Source organism: Rhinolophus hipposideros (assembly GCF_964194185.1).
Source record: "Rhinolophus hipposideros genome assembly, chromosome: 5".
Lineage (NCBI taxonomy): Eukaryota > Metazoa > Chordata > Mammalia > Chiroptera > Rhinolophidae > Rhinolophus > Rhinolophus hipposideros.
The window spans coordinates 20875217-20890604 of NC_138051.1; the positions used below are offsets into that span (position 1 = coordinate 20875217).

General features: G+C 38.8%; 1 protein-coding gene and 1 pseudogene across 8 annotated transcripts in view; one reads left to right on the forward strand and one right to left on the reverse strand.

Annotated features, from left to right (window-relative positions):
• The window catches only part of AKAP6 (A-kinase anchoring protein 6), a 455310-nt gene that overhangs the window by 134866 nt on the left and 305056 nt on the right, over positions 1 to 15388 (reverse strand). The gene's annotated exons all lie outside the window — the stretch shown is intronic.
• LOC308497571 (ferritin light chain-like) lies at positions 11321 to 11819 on the forward strand (annotated as a pseudogene). The gene has a single exon. The product of its transcript is annotated as a ferritin light chain-like (transcript).

Here is a 15388-nt window from a genome sequence, read left to right on the forward strand (position 1 = left end):
TCATCTCTTCATTTCCCACAGCTAGTTACTCCCCCAAATCTGTCAAATCCTTTTCCAAAATGTCTCTCCAGTCTGTCTCCCCAATCTGCATTTCTGCCAGCCTGATCTAAGCCTTCATTATCATCTCTCCCCTACAGTATAGCAACTCTCTTCTAAAGTGTATTTCCCCTCTCCCATTCCTGCCCCTCCAATCTCATCCCTTACAGGTGACCAGAGTGCTCTTTATAAAACTTGAGTTGGTTTCATACCTCATTCAAACCTGAAAAACAAACTTCTTCCATGGCCCATGAGTTCTGTATCCTGCCTCCACAGACCTCATTTCTCCCTCTCAGACCCACTTATCTCACTCTTAATCACCATGCCCCTGTCATCCTGGCCTTCTTTCAGTTTTTTAAGCAGCTCTTTTCTGTCTCAGGACCTATGCACATATTGCTCCCTTTCTCTGGAAAAATCCACTTGCTAATTAATATCTTCTCATCCTTCAACTCTCAGCTGACATGCTACCTCTCAGAGAGTCCTTCCCTGACCACCCTATCCAAAGTAGATCTACAATATAGTTCTCTATTTTGGAGCAGTGTTAATGTCCTTCAGAGCACATATCATGATTTAAAATTCTTGTATTTGCTGGCTTACACTTTTTCTGTCTCTGTCTCCAGACTGTAAGCTCTGTAAAGGAACTCTGTTCTCTCTGTGTCTTTTGCCATTTTGTATTCTCAGCACCTTGGTGATATCTGGAGCATGATAGGGGCTTAGTAAATAATCATTGAATGAATGAACTGTGCAATATATAGCTATCCATTTATTACTCACATGTTCACTGAGCCTTTAACATGTGTCAAGAACTGCACCAGGGACTAAGGGTACAAATAAGAATAAAACATAGCCCTTTCTTTCAAGGAATTGCAACATAGTGAAGTAAATGTCAGCAGATAACTACAATTTTGCCAAGTGAAAAGATTGTGGGGGGTAGGGTGGGGGAAATAAAAGCAACTAATTGCCTGAAAATGAAGAATGGGCAGTAAAAGCTTGATACGGGTGGCATTTGAGCCAGATCTGGGCATGTGGGTATGAATTTAAGTGAAAAAGCAGGTGAATATCTTCATAAGCAGAGTAACTCATTTAGAGGTTAGAGGCCCAGTGTCATGAAAAAAATGTGGCATGTTCAAGAATGGTGGCTGGACAGTTACTGTCTTAGACATTAAATTCTCTTAATTAAAAAAAAAAGAATGGTAGCTGGAGCTTTGGGGCATTTGGATGAAAAGGTGAACACAGACGAGGACAGACTGTGAAGGATTTCAGCTGAGGGAGTCTGGATGCCATCCAACAACATACCAACAGGTGTTATTGTTTCTGTAATGGCCTTCATCTTCCTCCATCTCCCTTCTTCTGTCAAGGCAACATAGTCATCCAATGGAGTAGTCCAAATAAACTCATACGGCTCCTACCTCCTACCTGTACCTCCTACCTGTACTTTGAGAATGTTGCATTGAGAAAGGAATCAAGAGTTTCCATCAGGTCAAAAGCCCAGGCTCCCCAATGGGGGAACGCTTAAGAGATTCTAGTGACTCATACCTCTAGTAAACATTTAACATAATGTTATGGACTCAAATGTGTCTCTTTCAATTCCTGTGCTGAAGCTCTAACCTCCAATATGACTATATTTGGAGATATGGTCTTTAAGGAGGTAGTTAAAGTAATCAAGGGTTGGGTCTAATCCAATAAGATTGGTGTCCTTATGAAAAGATAAAAAGTGGGCACACAGAGAAAAGGCAATCTGAGGACATAGCAACAAGGTGGTCGTTTATAAGCCAAGGAGAGAGGCCTCACTAGAAACCAAATCTGCCAACACCTTGATCTTGGACTTCCAGCTTCCAGAGCTGTGAGAGATAAATTTCTGTTGTTTAAGCCATCCAGTCTATGTTATTTTGTTATTGCCACTCTAATAGACTAATACCCATAATAAAGTTAGAAACACTGCCTTCTCTCTGAGGTTTAAAATAATTGCTTTGCTGGTTATCATTAGCAGCATGTTCCACCCACCCCACCCCACCCCCGAAACCCAAATTACTAAAGATACTCCTATTTAAATTTAGATTACAAATTCATAATTTAATCAGAACACAAGGCATAGTGTTCTAAAATATTTTATTTAAATTTGGCTTGAGATGTAGTGATCCAAATTCAATGATCCGGGGGGTTTGAATAAATTACTCAACCATCTATCTCTAGTAGTGAGCCCCTCATAAATTCTGCGGGGTAAATTTCAGTCACTCTAATAATCTTTAAGAATTAAATACATAATCACTTTTATAATCACATATGCCTTATCCTCATCCTAAAAAACACTGATTAAGAAATAGAAATGATTTCGTTATCACTGCATGTCCCAGCATTCTTTGTTGGGTTAAGTACCGTGAGAATGTGACAATAAATTTTACTCTTTCTTAATGCATTCTTACTGTACGTCATAGCTTCCCACATCTATGATACTTGTGTCTGGATCCATATCCTCTGCCTTCCCTCCTGTTTCGGTGGAAACTGTCCACATTTCTACCTAAGACCAATCCTTCCCACTTGTTCACCAGATCCCCTTTTAACTACACAATGATTATCACCCCACGACAAATTGCCCTTCTCTCCTTCCTACTTCAAATTTTCCTCCCTACTATATCATTCACATTAGCCAAAAAACAAAAAACGCTATTGTTTCTTCCATGGTAAGAAAAAAAAATCCATAGACACCAATTTATATCGATCTATCCTCTGGCGAAAGCCCCATTTCTCTGTTCTCCATTACAGCAGAATTCTTTTACATGCTTTATCTATACTCACTATGTCTAATTCCACTCCTGTTTTCTCTTGAACATATTCCAGTCAGGATTTGGCCATATTCCCCATGACAGCACTCAGTCCTCAGTCCTCACCCTACGCTGACCTGATCCAGCAGGGATGGTGGACATGCTGTAGGGCCACTGAGCTGTGTGCACGACAGCTCAGTCCCTAACCTCCCTCAGGGCTTTGCTGGCATGTTATCTTCTCATTCAGATCTTCTCTCATCTTCTCCTTCAAACTTCAACTGTCCCCCACCCCCAGCAATCCCCATCCTCCTTCATCCATATTTACCATACCTAGCCAATATTTATTTTGCATTGTCCATCTTCCGCCAGTGGGTCAGAAGCCCCCCAAGGGCAGGGACTTTCATCTATGTGCTCACTGCTGTATCCCCAGCATCCAGCACAGCACATGGCGTGTGATACGCACTCTGTACAAAATGGCTGAATAAGTTTTACTGAGTCTGAAAACCGGAAGTGGTTTAAAATGCACAAAGAAATAAAACAGATCATTTGAAGGCTGTAGCCTCAGATTGATTTTTAAAATCATTTGTTTCATTCTCTCTTAGAAAGGAGATTATTTTTCCTTCGACAGAAAAGTAAGTTATTGAAATATATATATACCTTGCTTAATTTTCTCCAGGAAAAAAAAAAAGAAAACCTTCTTTAATTAAAGAATCATTTGATAGTGTTTTATTCAGCTAACAGAGTTATCTTACATGTTGCATATTATATTGGAACTAACCATGACAGTCACACACATATAGAATGAAAACTTCAGCTCAAAGTTTTAAGTCTTCTAGGTAGGAACTTGCTTTAGCTTAATAAACTCTGGTTTTCCATTTTAAAAAAGTCATTTGAGCTTGTGGAGGAGACATTAACAATGCCACAGTTTGTATTTGGAAAAGTCTACACTAACTCGGAAAGATCACAGGATCCTTCAATGTAACGGGGGGAACTGTAATTTTTCCGGCAATAATTTTGTCATTTGGGAATATTTTCCTGCTTTTACCACACAGCCTTTAAAAAATTTTTTTTAACCTTTGATGTAGTATCTCTAAACAGATGCCTTTTTCTCTTCTTCCTTATACAAATATTCACTATGCCTCCTCTTCTCCCTTCTCATAGTATATCCATCCTAGAACTGGCACAGATTTCTTCCTTCTTCTAGAAACATCTTCAGACCTCAAGGCCCTGACAAGCTCTTCCAGGGTTGATTAAAATCTACACTTGGAATTCTCCAAGCTTCTATTTGGCAGAGTTTCCTATACTCCCTCCAGGATTTAGAGTTGTCACCTTTGCAGTGTTGTTGTTATTGTTGTTTTTTTCTCCATAATCCTGGTTGTTTTGTATATTTTTGCTTTTCGTCACCATTGTTGGTGGTTCATAATTTTTCAAAAAACCTCACCTTAGAGATCGAATTCAAATTCCATTTCCTTTGTCCAGAAATGAACTCTCTAAAGACATATCTACGATGAGCTACATTCTGGCCAAATACAAATAACATTTGGCATTACAATGGATGAAAATCTCATGTTCCTCTTTAGTCCAGTGTGCATGACTGAGTGGAGTACCCAAGCATCCTTTTCCTACAGAGTTGGGGCAGGGAGTCCTGGGACTAAGGAGCAATGTATTTCTTTGGAATAAAGTTGATGAAGGTCCTTTATTCATTTGACAAATTTATCTTGAGAATCTCATATTAAGAATGTAAGACATTGTGCAAGATACAAATCTGGGTCAGACATGGTGCCTGCCTTCACGGAATGTATAACCTAGAATTATAGAAAAATTATACTAAATAATAGAAGCTAAAATAGTCATTCAAGAATAAGATCAATATTATACTTCAAAAATGTTTCCAAAGAAACAATTAGTTTGTTAGAATGTTCTTTTTATCACTGAATAAGAGAGTTATAAAGCTATTTAAAAAGTCAGTATTTTCCCATTGTTAAAAATTAAATACGTATCAAAACTTTAACAAGAATTTCAAAGCTATTACAATATTAGACTCAGCAAAAACAACTGTATCTACAATCTATGTAACTAGGATACAAAACTCGTATGACATATTGGCAGCCTTATAAAAAAACTAGCCTTAGGTTCTCAAGGTTTACTTATATTTCTATTCATGGATAACTAACTCAGGATAACTGCAAAAGGTAACTGATCTAAGTAAAAACCATTATATTTCAATAAGGTCATCTTTATTTCCATTGACTTGGTACCGTTTGCAAGCCATTAAAAACACTCACTGTAGTGTTCAGAAAATTCAATTTGAAAGCTATGTCGTTAATGGTATTTGTTAAATGGTAAGCATTTAAACAAAGTGGAAAAATTAATATGAATGCTATTTTCATTATTTCTTCTGCATTTGTTTGTGTGGAAAGAAAAATGTCTTCTTCCTCCATTTCAATGATAGATGAGATGTTTATTAACAACAATAATACCTCTACCTAACAAACATAAAGGACAAACATATCACAACTGCATTTGTGGAAAGCCTGGTACACCACTGCCCTCCTCCTCTTTGTAATGCAAGTAGTTAAAGTCATTAAAAATTCAGCATTTTATGTCATGAGCTAAGGTGGGAAGGGAGTGTGATTATACTGTGTCGACTGGAGGGGATGATTAGAATTTCGATGTTTCTCCATTCCTGTTTCCTTAGCAAATCTCTGCACAATGACACAAGCATCAAGCCTGTGTTTAGATTCTAAGACTGTGTCCTTCTTCCCATCTTCCAAATTTCACTACAGCAAACCTTATTTACTTTCTGGCAGAAACAAAAAATTAAAGATGTATAACGTGAAGATACAATCTTAGGTCCTCTGGCCCTGCAGGACTGGTTCCTTCCCAAGTACAATTATGCTGGCAAATGCTGCTATTAACTCTGTGACTGCAACAGGCACTCCAGTTCCTTTGAAATTCTATAAAATAGTTGTCCTTAGATGGTGATAGAAAGGAAGGAACGAAGCAGGAACAACAAGAATTACTTTACATACTAATAATAACAATTTAGTTATCAAAACAGAACCGAACAAGTGTGTCTTTATACTGTTCTTTGAAAAATTTAGCCTCCTAGGGCTCTAATAATGAGGGCCTATGGTTCAGGAATGCATGGTAGCACTCAGCTCAGTGCCTATATCCTCATTTCAAAGAGAATCATTCAACCCGACATCCATCCTGTCAAAAATCTCGACTTTGAGCTGCTAATGTAGAATAAAAATCAATATAAATTTTGATCATTTGATGAATATTTACTTCTTTCTTTAGTGTTTGGGGATTTAGAATTGAAAAGTGCTGAATCAAGTCATTTTATTTTTTTGTGTTTGTGCCAACACCAATTTACTACCCTCCAGAAAGTTCCTGAACAAGATGTCTCAGGTGGCATGCATGTTGGTTTTTCCTGTCAATCATAACAGTATGTCAGTAGGGAACCGTAATCATTTCACTTTCATACTCTCAGTGTTTCAAAAAGGAATATTTTGATTACTTCCCTGGAAAAGGTAAACTTTCTCATTTAGACACACTATTGTAAGACTGGGTGTCTGTTGTTTTTGGCATTTAGCTGAGCCTAAATTGATACGATCTATTAAAAGTTAAACACTTTATCTTAGGCTCCAAGGGTAGTGCACAGAAGAAAAAAAAAAGAGAGAGTTTATATATGGATTCCTCTGCAAGCAACATTCAGTATCACCCTAAGACAAAGAGCTTTTATAGAAGCTTCCATCTTTCTTCATGCATTTTTGAAAAAAACAAAACAAGTAAGAAAACATCAACTGACTGCTCTGATCAGCCCAACTTTGTAATAAAAAACACTTTACATTTTTTTATTATAAATGAAAAGAAAATGTACTACAGACAAATAACTCTTAAAAACTTAGTATTTAAAATGTGATTCCTATGTAAGTCTAGTTATATGAGTAGCGCAGCATGCCACCATTTTTATTATACTTTGATGTATATAACAAAAGAGGACTATTATTGCAGAATGTTTCCATAGTGATTTTTAAAAGAATGGTCTCTCCCAATTTGAAAAAGACTAAACTAATTGCAAGTACCAAAGAGGTAAGTTATTCTCACTTAAAAAAAAAAAATCTAACATATGACATAGTGGCAGAAGATTCAATATTAAGGAGACGTTTTTGTTGGTTTCCTATAAATTAAATAAAAATGGCAGCAGCTGCCTTTCCCAAGGATGATATAGCTCTGGATAATCACTAGATATTATGTAGACAGATGTTTTAAATAAAATAAGTATTTAGATTGCTAGATACCTTGCTAGATATGAAGGCAATTATGGGATGTCTTTGTTAAATTACATTTTTCATTTTTGTGAGGGGAAAAAAGAATTGTCCTGGAAACAGTACCGACAGGAAATGATCCTATATCTAAAACAGCTGGAGACTGTAACTAATATAAATTTACTTGAAAATAAAAATGCTGTGTGCCTCTGGAGACATGCAGTAACATGCCATAAAAAGAGATGAGAATATAAAAGTATTTAAAAGGAGGGAAACACATTTTATCTAGATATTATACTGAGATGTGATTCACTGATAAATGAGAAATATTTGAAGATGAAAAAAGGAAGAAAATCAAAAGTCATTTTTAACCTTATACTAGATATTTTATTTAAAACCATATTTGTAGGAAACATTAAAATATTTTTCTGGGAAAAAAACCCTTTGCTTCTCAACATATTGGTTATTAATCAATTTACTAAAGTCATAATAAAAATGCAAAGGCAGATAATTGTGTTTAACTGGGAAATTGTAATGGAAGCAAAGGAGGCTTACTACGAGTCAGGCAAGGACCCTAAATGTGAGATAAGAAGATTCTAGTAAATCTCAAAGCCATATGTAATGGCCTCCACCCAAAAGCTCCCACTACCTTTGTCCACCACCCTCATCCCCAGTCTTGCTAGCTGTTGAATTAGAAAGATCTCTGATATAAAAATTCGTATCAAATATTCAGACATTAACATCTTAACATGGTACCCATCTCCAAGTTCATAAATTTCAAAATTCTTCACTTAAAGATTGAAATGCAAGAATCTACAAGATAATTTTAAGAAAGATTATGGGTGGAAATCTATTTTCACAGCAGAGGTGAGGAGAGTGTTGGGTGTCCCTCAAGTGTTGGGTGTTCACCTCCCTCCTCTATGCCTAAGAGTCATCCTGACCTGGCTCCTCCGGGTCCAGGTATCAGGCAGGAGGAGGTCATGTGAGGGATTTCCTGTGGGGCCTCAATCTGCAGAGCCAGGGACGATCACACAGCCTCAGAGGTTAGCTTGCTCATGACTACCAGAAAGGAGACTCAACAGGAGGAGCGTGAAATGAGGAGAATAAAGGCAGTGGAAGAGCAAAGGGAAAAAGCAGTGTGTATGATGAGTGTGAAGAATGGTTACCACAACAGTGTCCCCAGAACCCAAAATGAAATGTTTTTAAACAAAATCTTGCCTTAAACAAAATTCTTTTGTAGGTTGAAGTTGCACTATCTTCAAAAATAAAATTCTAGAATTCAAACTAAAACTCAAAATATATTTCCTATAAATTGAATGTTTGTGTCCCCCCCAAATTCATATGTTGAAACCTAACCCCCAATGTGATGGTATTAGGCAGTGGGGCCTTTGGGAGGTGTTTAGGTCATAAAGGGGAGCCCACTTGAATGGGCTTACAAAAGATCCCCAGACAGCTCTCTCACCCTTCTGCCATGTGAGGACACAGTAAACCAGTAAGTGGGTCCTCACCAGACATTGAATCTGACAGCACCTGGGTCTTGGACTCCCCAGCCTCCAGAACTGTTGTTTATAAGCCACCCATTCCATGGTATTCTATTACAGAAGCCCAAACAGATTAACACAATATCCAGAAAATCTCCCCTCCTTTCTATAAATCCACCAAATACGAAAAGGAGGTACTGGGGCTATTTTGTGGTAGACCTGAGATACACACACAACTCCACAACAGTAATTCCTATGCATTCATATCATCTTTATGACTACATAACCATCACTAGTTCTTAGAGCTTATAAAGTCTGCCTTATTGCTTAGTTCTTCCTGAAAATGCTCACTAGCTCACTGCTATTATATCTGGAGGAGATTTTTTTTTTAAATACAAATACACATTTGTTTTCCTCTTTGATGGCTTGATTCCTACCCATCAGGCATACTGCTATTCTAAGTAAGGGAAAGTGTAAACAAAATTATATCCTCCTGCTTTCTCCTCATTTCTGCTTACCTCAAGTACATCTTTTTTTTTTTTTTTGCTCTTACTTTATCTTAGGACCACAGTGAAAAAATGAACTATATCTATCTCCCAAGCCAAAAGTCCAATTATAAAAGGATCCCTAAACATCACTCTGTCCAAAGCAGACAAATTTAATAGATTGTTGCATTATTATTCTATATTTCCTTATTCTGAATGTCCTCCTTATTGACAACACAATGGTAAGTATTAGATACTGTGCCAGCAATCTCTTTAATGGAAAGACCTGACCTTAGCCTCAACTTATAGATTTGTCTCCCCTGGGTACCAGAGTCTTCAGGAGCCTGCCTTGCCTGGTCTTTGCTATCCATCATTCCTCCTGAGCTGCTCTTGCCTTCCATACACATATAGCTTCATTCGGCGTCTTTCAATTCCTTGAAGGAACCGAAAACCTTCCAACTTTGGACATGCTGTTACCTCTGCCCGGAATGTTCCTCCTTTCTTCTTCACATGGCTATCACCTTAGGTCCCATTTTACATATTATTTATTTCCCTGATTATCTTATCTAAGACAGGTATCTCCTATTATTCTCTTTCTCGGGTATTCTTTATTTTCTTCCTAATATTCGCTATATCTTACAATTTCATCTGACTGCATGATTTTTTCTTTTTTCCTTATTTGCCTATTTTGTTTTTTCTGAATCCATATCCCACTGCAATGTAAATCCCACAAGCGCAGGGATCTCATCTTTCTTGTTCATAATCACATCCCCAATGCCCCGGACATTGTGTGTTGAATGAATGAATAAATGAATGAAAGAATGAATGAATGGGTTGTTGAGTGAAGACTCAGGAACAATCCCAGTAGGAAGTTTAAGGGAGAGGTGCTGTTCTGGTAGAAAGCAGAGATCCTTGGCCAGTGCTGACAAGCACCTCAGGTTGCCAGTCTGGGAGGTAAGACGTGAATGGTGGCATTCAAAAGACTTCCTGAGCTGTGGCAGAATAATTACCCTGAAAAGGGATGCTTTGACCAAAGTCTCCTGTGATTCCTTCAGTTTACGAAGATTGGGATTGTCTAAAAATTACAAATAATAAAACTCCTGGGGACTATTAAGCATCGATGTCACACATTTTAATTTAAAGTGATGATGTTTAATTTTAGCAGGTCTCTTATGACACTTTTACCCTGGAGATAAAAGGCTCAGTTGAGCAAAGACATGGGAAACATATATCACATTCCAGGCCAAAGTACGAAGCAGAGTTCTGAAAGTCATAATAGGGAAGAATAGTTAAACAACATATCACAGGAAAGGAATGTTCAAATCACAAAGAACCAATGGGAAAAGCAAATGTTTTATAAATGGTGAAACGCCTTAAGAGACGTGCAGAACCCCTCTGTTAGGCTGCCAATTATCAAAGGGAAGGATGGAGCAATTTACCTCTGGAAGTACGAATTTTTCTCTGAATTTTATTTCTTCCATTTAGAATGGGAGTCTGAGATATATCATATCCTTAAACAGAATCTGTTTTGTGAATGACTGGCAAGATAGAAACACCACTTATAATGCAAGTATACTTGCAGGTATTATTGGAGCTGCTTTTTTTTTTCCTCACACAGAATGACTTTAGATCCAATGATTTGGGGGTTCTTGTTTCTGGTTTAACAATTTATGCCCTCTATTATATCCAGACTCGGAGAGTTATTCCTTGCAATTCTTGATGTGACAGCCTCCAGTAGCTTGCCTCATCTTTCACATATGGCAAATTAAGTTGGGCAACTAGGCAACAAAAGTATATCTAAAACAAGAGTAAGTAGCCTCAAAGAGCATAAGAAGTCTCATTTCAGTATGAATTTCTAGGCTTTGAATTTTCAGCAGCATTTTGATTATTCAGAACATTTTACTTTTCTGCTGTAGTTGACCACTTAAGTTAATGTCTGGAGGTATAACCATCAAAATTTGGAGAAAAGCAAGAAAGACAATGACTTGTGCTTGGGAGAAAGACATATGGGTGGTACGGAACTTCTCATGATTATGGGCAGATGATCCAATCCTTATTATGAAGTGACATTAAAACTCTTGGGTGCACAGCAGTCTCTCAATCTGTCTCTTCTTTCAACAGTGTTTAGATGGAAAAGACACAGGGACTTCCATACTTCCAGCCTCTGACCACTGTCCAAACTTTTCCAGTGGCAACCTTCAGAAACATCTTCTCAGCAATCTTCTGCCTCCAGGGCCAGCCTACACTGTTTTTGGAGCATAGCTCCTTACTGCCAATCAAACATGAGCTCCCAGATTCATCAGTATTATTCCACCAAGGTGGAGGCCGCCATCAACCGCCTGGTCATTCTGCATCTGCAGGCACCTACACCTACCTCTCTCTGGGCTTCTATTTCGACCATTATGATGTGGCTCTGGAAGGCATGGGCTGCTTCTTCCGTGAGTTGGCCAAGAAGCCTGGGGTGCCAAGCATTGTCTCTTAAAGATGCAAAACCAGCGCAGACGCCAAGCCCTCTTCCAGGATGTGCAGAAGCCATCCCATGATCAGTGGGGTTAAAAGCCTGGATACCATAGAAACCACCAGAAGTCCTGAAGAAGTATTTGAACCAGGCCCATTTGGATCTGCATGCCCCAGGTTCTGCCTGAGTAGACCCCATCTCTGTTACTTGCCGGAGAGCCGCTTCCTAGATGAGGAGATGAAACCCATCAAGAAGAGGGCGACCACCTAACTAAGCTCTGCAGGCTGGCCGGCCCCCAGGCACTGCCAGGAGAGTACCTCTGAAAGACTCACACACAGGATGGTTAGGTGGCTTGGGAGCCCCGAGACCTTTGAGGGGCCCCTCTGGCGTGGCCTCTGGTATCAATGCTTCTGCCTGAGCCTCTCTCTGATGCCACTAGGCAGCTTTTTAACCACCCTGGACCCTTTTCCCAAGTCATGGACTAAATGGAAACAATGCAGCAAAAACAAAACAACTCTTTTGGTGACCTGCTGTTGCCTATGAGACACAAATCACAGGAGTGGTTAGTGCCCTTGTATTTCAGTCATCACACCCACTACTAACCAGCTTGTTCAACATCCAACTGGCAGTCTGATTACATTTCCCGTTAGGACGGCCTATATGAGGAAAGGCCTCTTGGAGGCTTCCTGCAGCATATCATCAGTCACATCATTGTTCTAATTTAAAAATCCAGTAACAACAAAGAACAAAAGCCTTTCAATCTTTGCCTTTTCCTTCAGACTAAATTCAAATGTCTTAGCATAGTATTTCAATGCTGCTCCTGGTTGGATCCTTGTCCACATTCCCCTGTACTCTCTGTGACTTCCTTGTTTTGACAAATAGCAAACCCCACTTATATGCACGTCAGACTAAACCACGTCCTCCCGGGTACACAGCTTTCCACCTCTGCTTCCCACGCTTTCCTCCATTTCGGCAACTTCTCATCCCACATGGTCCTCCAGCCTCAGTAACCTCCCACCTCACCTGAATTCCCTGGACACCTGATCTACCTCTCTATTTATAAAACACACATCTCTTTCCACCTTATAGATAGTCATGATTCCTCCGTTCTAGTAGATTAATAGGATATAAGCCCGAGAATAGGATATAAGCCAGGTATATCTTGATAATATAGATTCCTGACATATGGTAGACACTCAACAAGTACTGACTAAATGAATGAATGAGGCAAAGTGACGGTCTGTTATAATGTGTTTCTATCTAAAAAGACCTGAAGATATCATTTAAAAAATCCTTTTAAAAGTTTGGGGCAGGAAAAGAATAAAGTAAACTTGGGACGTCTTCTTGCGCCAGAAACCAAAAAGCATTCATTGATTAATGAGATTGTTTCAAAAAGACACAGGGACCCACATGAAAAGGCTCCCTTTTGGCCCATTTGGGACAATCTAAGCATCATAAAGAAGAATTATTGTAATTGATTATAGCATATTGAATAAATTATAATCAATCTATAATTATGCTCAGAAGACAGAAAGAAAATAGTGTCACTGTTGAAGGTGACTGTGATACTAACTCCTTACACCAAAACTTGGTAAGTAAAGAGGAAAAGTTCGGTATTTCACTTGCTTTTTTAAAAAGGAACTATAGTCCATCTGAAGTTGGTAGGAGGAAGCTTTACAGAAAAAAAAAAAAATGCCAGGTAAAAATGTAGAAAAAATAACAGAATTAGAAAACTACCATTTTACAACCCTCAAAGAAATAATTGATTCCAGCAAAAATCATCAGTGGATTCTAAGACAATTAAATAAACCTTTGATGGAGAACTGAACATTCACATGATGTCAAAGAACTGCCCCACGGCTACCTGCTAATTTTCAGGGAAATCTTATCTCTATGAAGAAGGTCTCTGGCTGTCTCCACTTTAGCATCACAAATAGTGGACAACCTGACGTGATGAGATACCCTATGAAGTATACATGTCAAAAATGTTTAACCTGTATCTAAGCAAGCCTTCTGACCAAATTTCCAGTTTATAGGACATACAGGGTAGAGGAAAATGTTACAAGACACCATGAGGAAACAGACAAATGTGGAATGTAAAACATTTCACATGACAATTCACCTGTTTCTTCAAATTGGTATTTAAAGGCTGCTGGGACCTCAGTTTGAGTGGAGTTTTGAGATAGAAAGAAAAGGTCAGAATAAAAGATGACAGTGAGGAACAAAGTCATTTTATATCGACATTAAATGCACCGTTGTCTTCAATGGGCTATTTTGCAGTTTGAGATCCAGCCCTAAAAGAGAACTGTAGTTTTAAAAAATGATAAACAGTTTGCTTTTAGTTAGAATCCATACTCAAAATGTAACTCTCAACCATTTTATTGGACATTTAAAAAGAACTATTAAGTTTTTATATTTTACATAATTAAATATTTATTTTACAGTTCCATCCCAAATAACCTATTCTCCTATGAAACAAGTATTGATTTTGCCCTGTTCCTTGAACCAGTGTGCAAATTAACAGGTAAATTGGATGTGATAATCCTGGGTTCACTATCTCTCACCTAAATCAGCTCACAAATCACTGAGGACCTAGAAAAATACTTAAATCATCATTGAGAATAATGTTCTTCTTCATCAGGAAGCACCTGCTAAGAGGATATTGATAATTTGATAATAAATTACATTTATACTTTTCTGGCTTATGTGATTTCACATTACATTTTCTCGTTTGATAATTCTAACGACCTTATGCTGTGCTCAGGTAGATCAGGTATGATTATCCCCACTGAACAGAAGAAGAATCCAGAGATCAAATAAATTAGTGTGTCCAAAGGCACATAGTTAGGGAGAGGAGGAGCCAGGGATTTCTGGCTCCAAGTCCAGTGTTTCTGCTAACTATCCAGGTATCCTCCCAAGCCAGCAATCCTGCAGCCATGACTTCCAATCCCTACCCAGTCACTGACCAACGCAACAACAGCTGGGGTGTGGCACCAAGTCCCTGAATAAGCTATCCACATCAGTCAGTGTCTGCAAGCCTCAACACACCTTGTCCTGTGATTCTTGGACGTGATCAAAACTCTCTGCTCCTTTGCCGCTAGAAATGATACCTTGGTGGTCGTGTGCCACCTCCATACGCTCCTTTTCCACACACTCTGATTACCTTGCTCTGTGCAACTCACCACCCAACCACCTGGTCACTCCTTCCCTTAAACAGCCTGGGTGTGGTGAGCAATGCAGCCTCAGTGTGAGGATCTTTTTCTTGCCTATTCTGATTGCTGATTCCCAATCAGTAACGATTTGTTCTCATTCCCATGATGTATTGATATATAGAGTTCATAGGGGTCCGAAGGTAACTTAGAAATTTAGGGCTGGGGTTGTGGCACATGTGGCAGGCTTGATTTGTCTGCATTCATTCTGTCACCCTGCTATTCCTTTCTGGAGACACTGTCCCTGTCCCCCTCTGACCTGTTCTTCTCTTGTCACAGTTTCTCTAGGGTTTTTGTGAATGTGCCCTCCTGACTCAACAATACTTGCTCACCTCTTCCCCCTCCAATGCCTGGCTCCTCATTTCCTCACCCACCCACCCTCACCTCCTGCCTCTTCTTCTGTAGTTGGATTCCACCTGGCCTTTTGTTAACAGCAACCTGCTTTTTCTAATGAGGACATGTGGACCCTACATGTTTGGAAACTAAGGTCAATTGCTTATAGTAAATTGTTATAGTAAATTGTAGTAAATTGTTCTGCTACTTGTTTTCATTTTATTTGTTTGTTTGAGCCTTGGGATTAACAGCAAGATACACATTCAGTCCAATGACTAAGGGGGAAGCCAGATGAGGGAAGATGAGTCTAACATTTATTGAAAGGCTGTACTTTGAACAGTCTTGGTTTA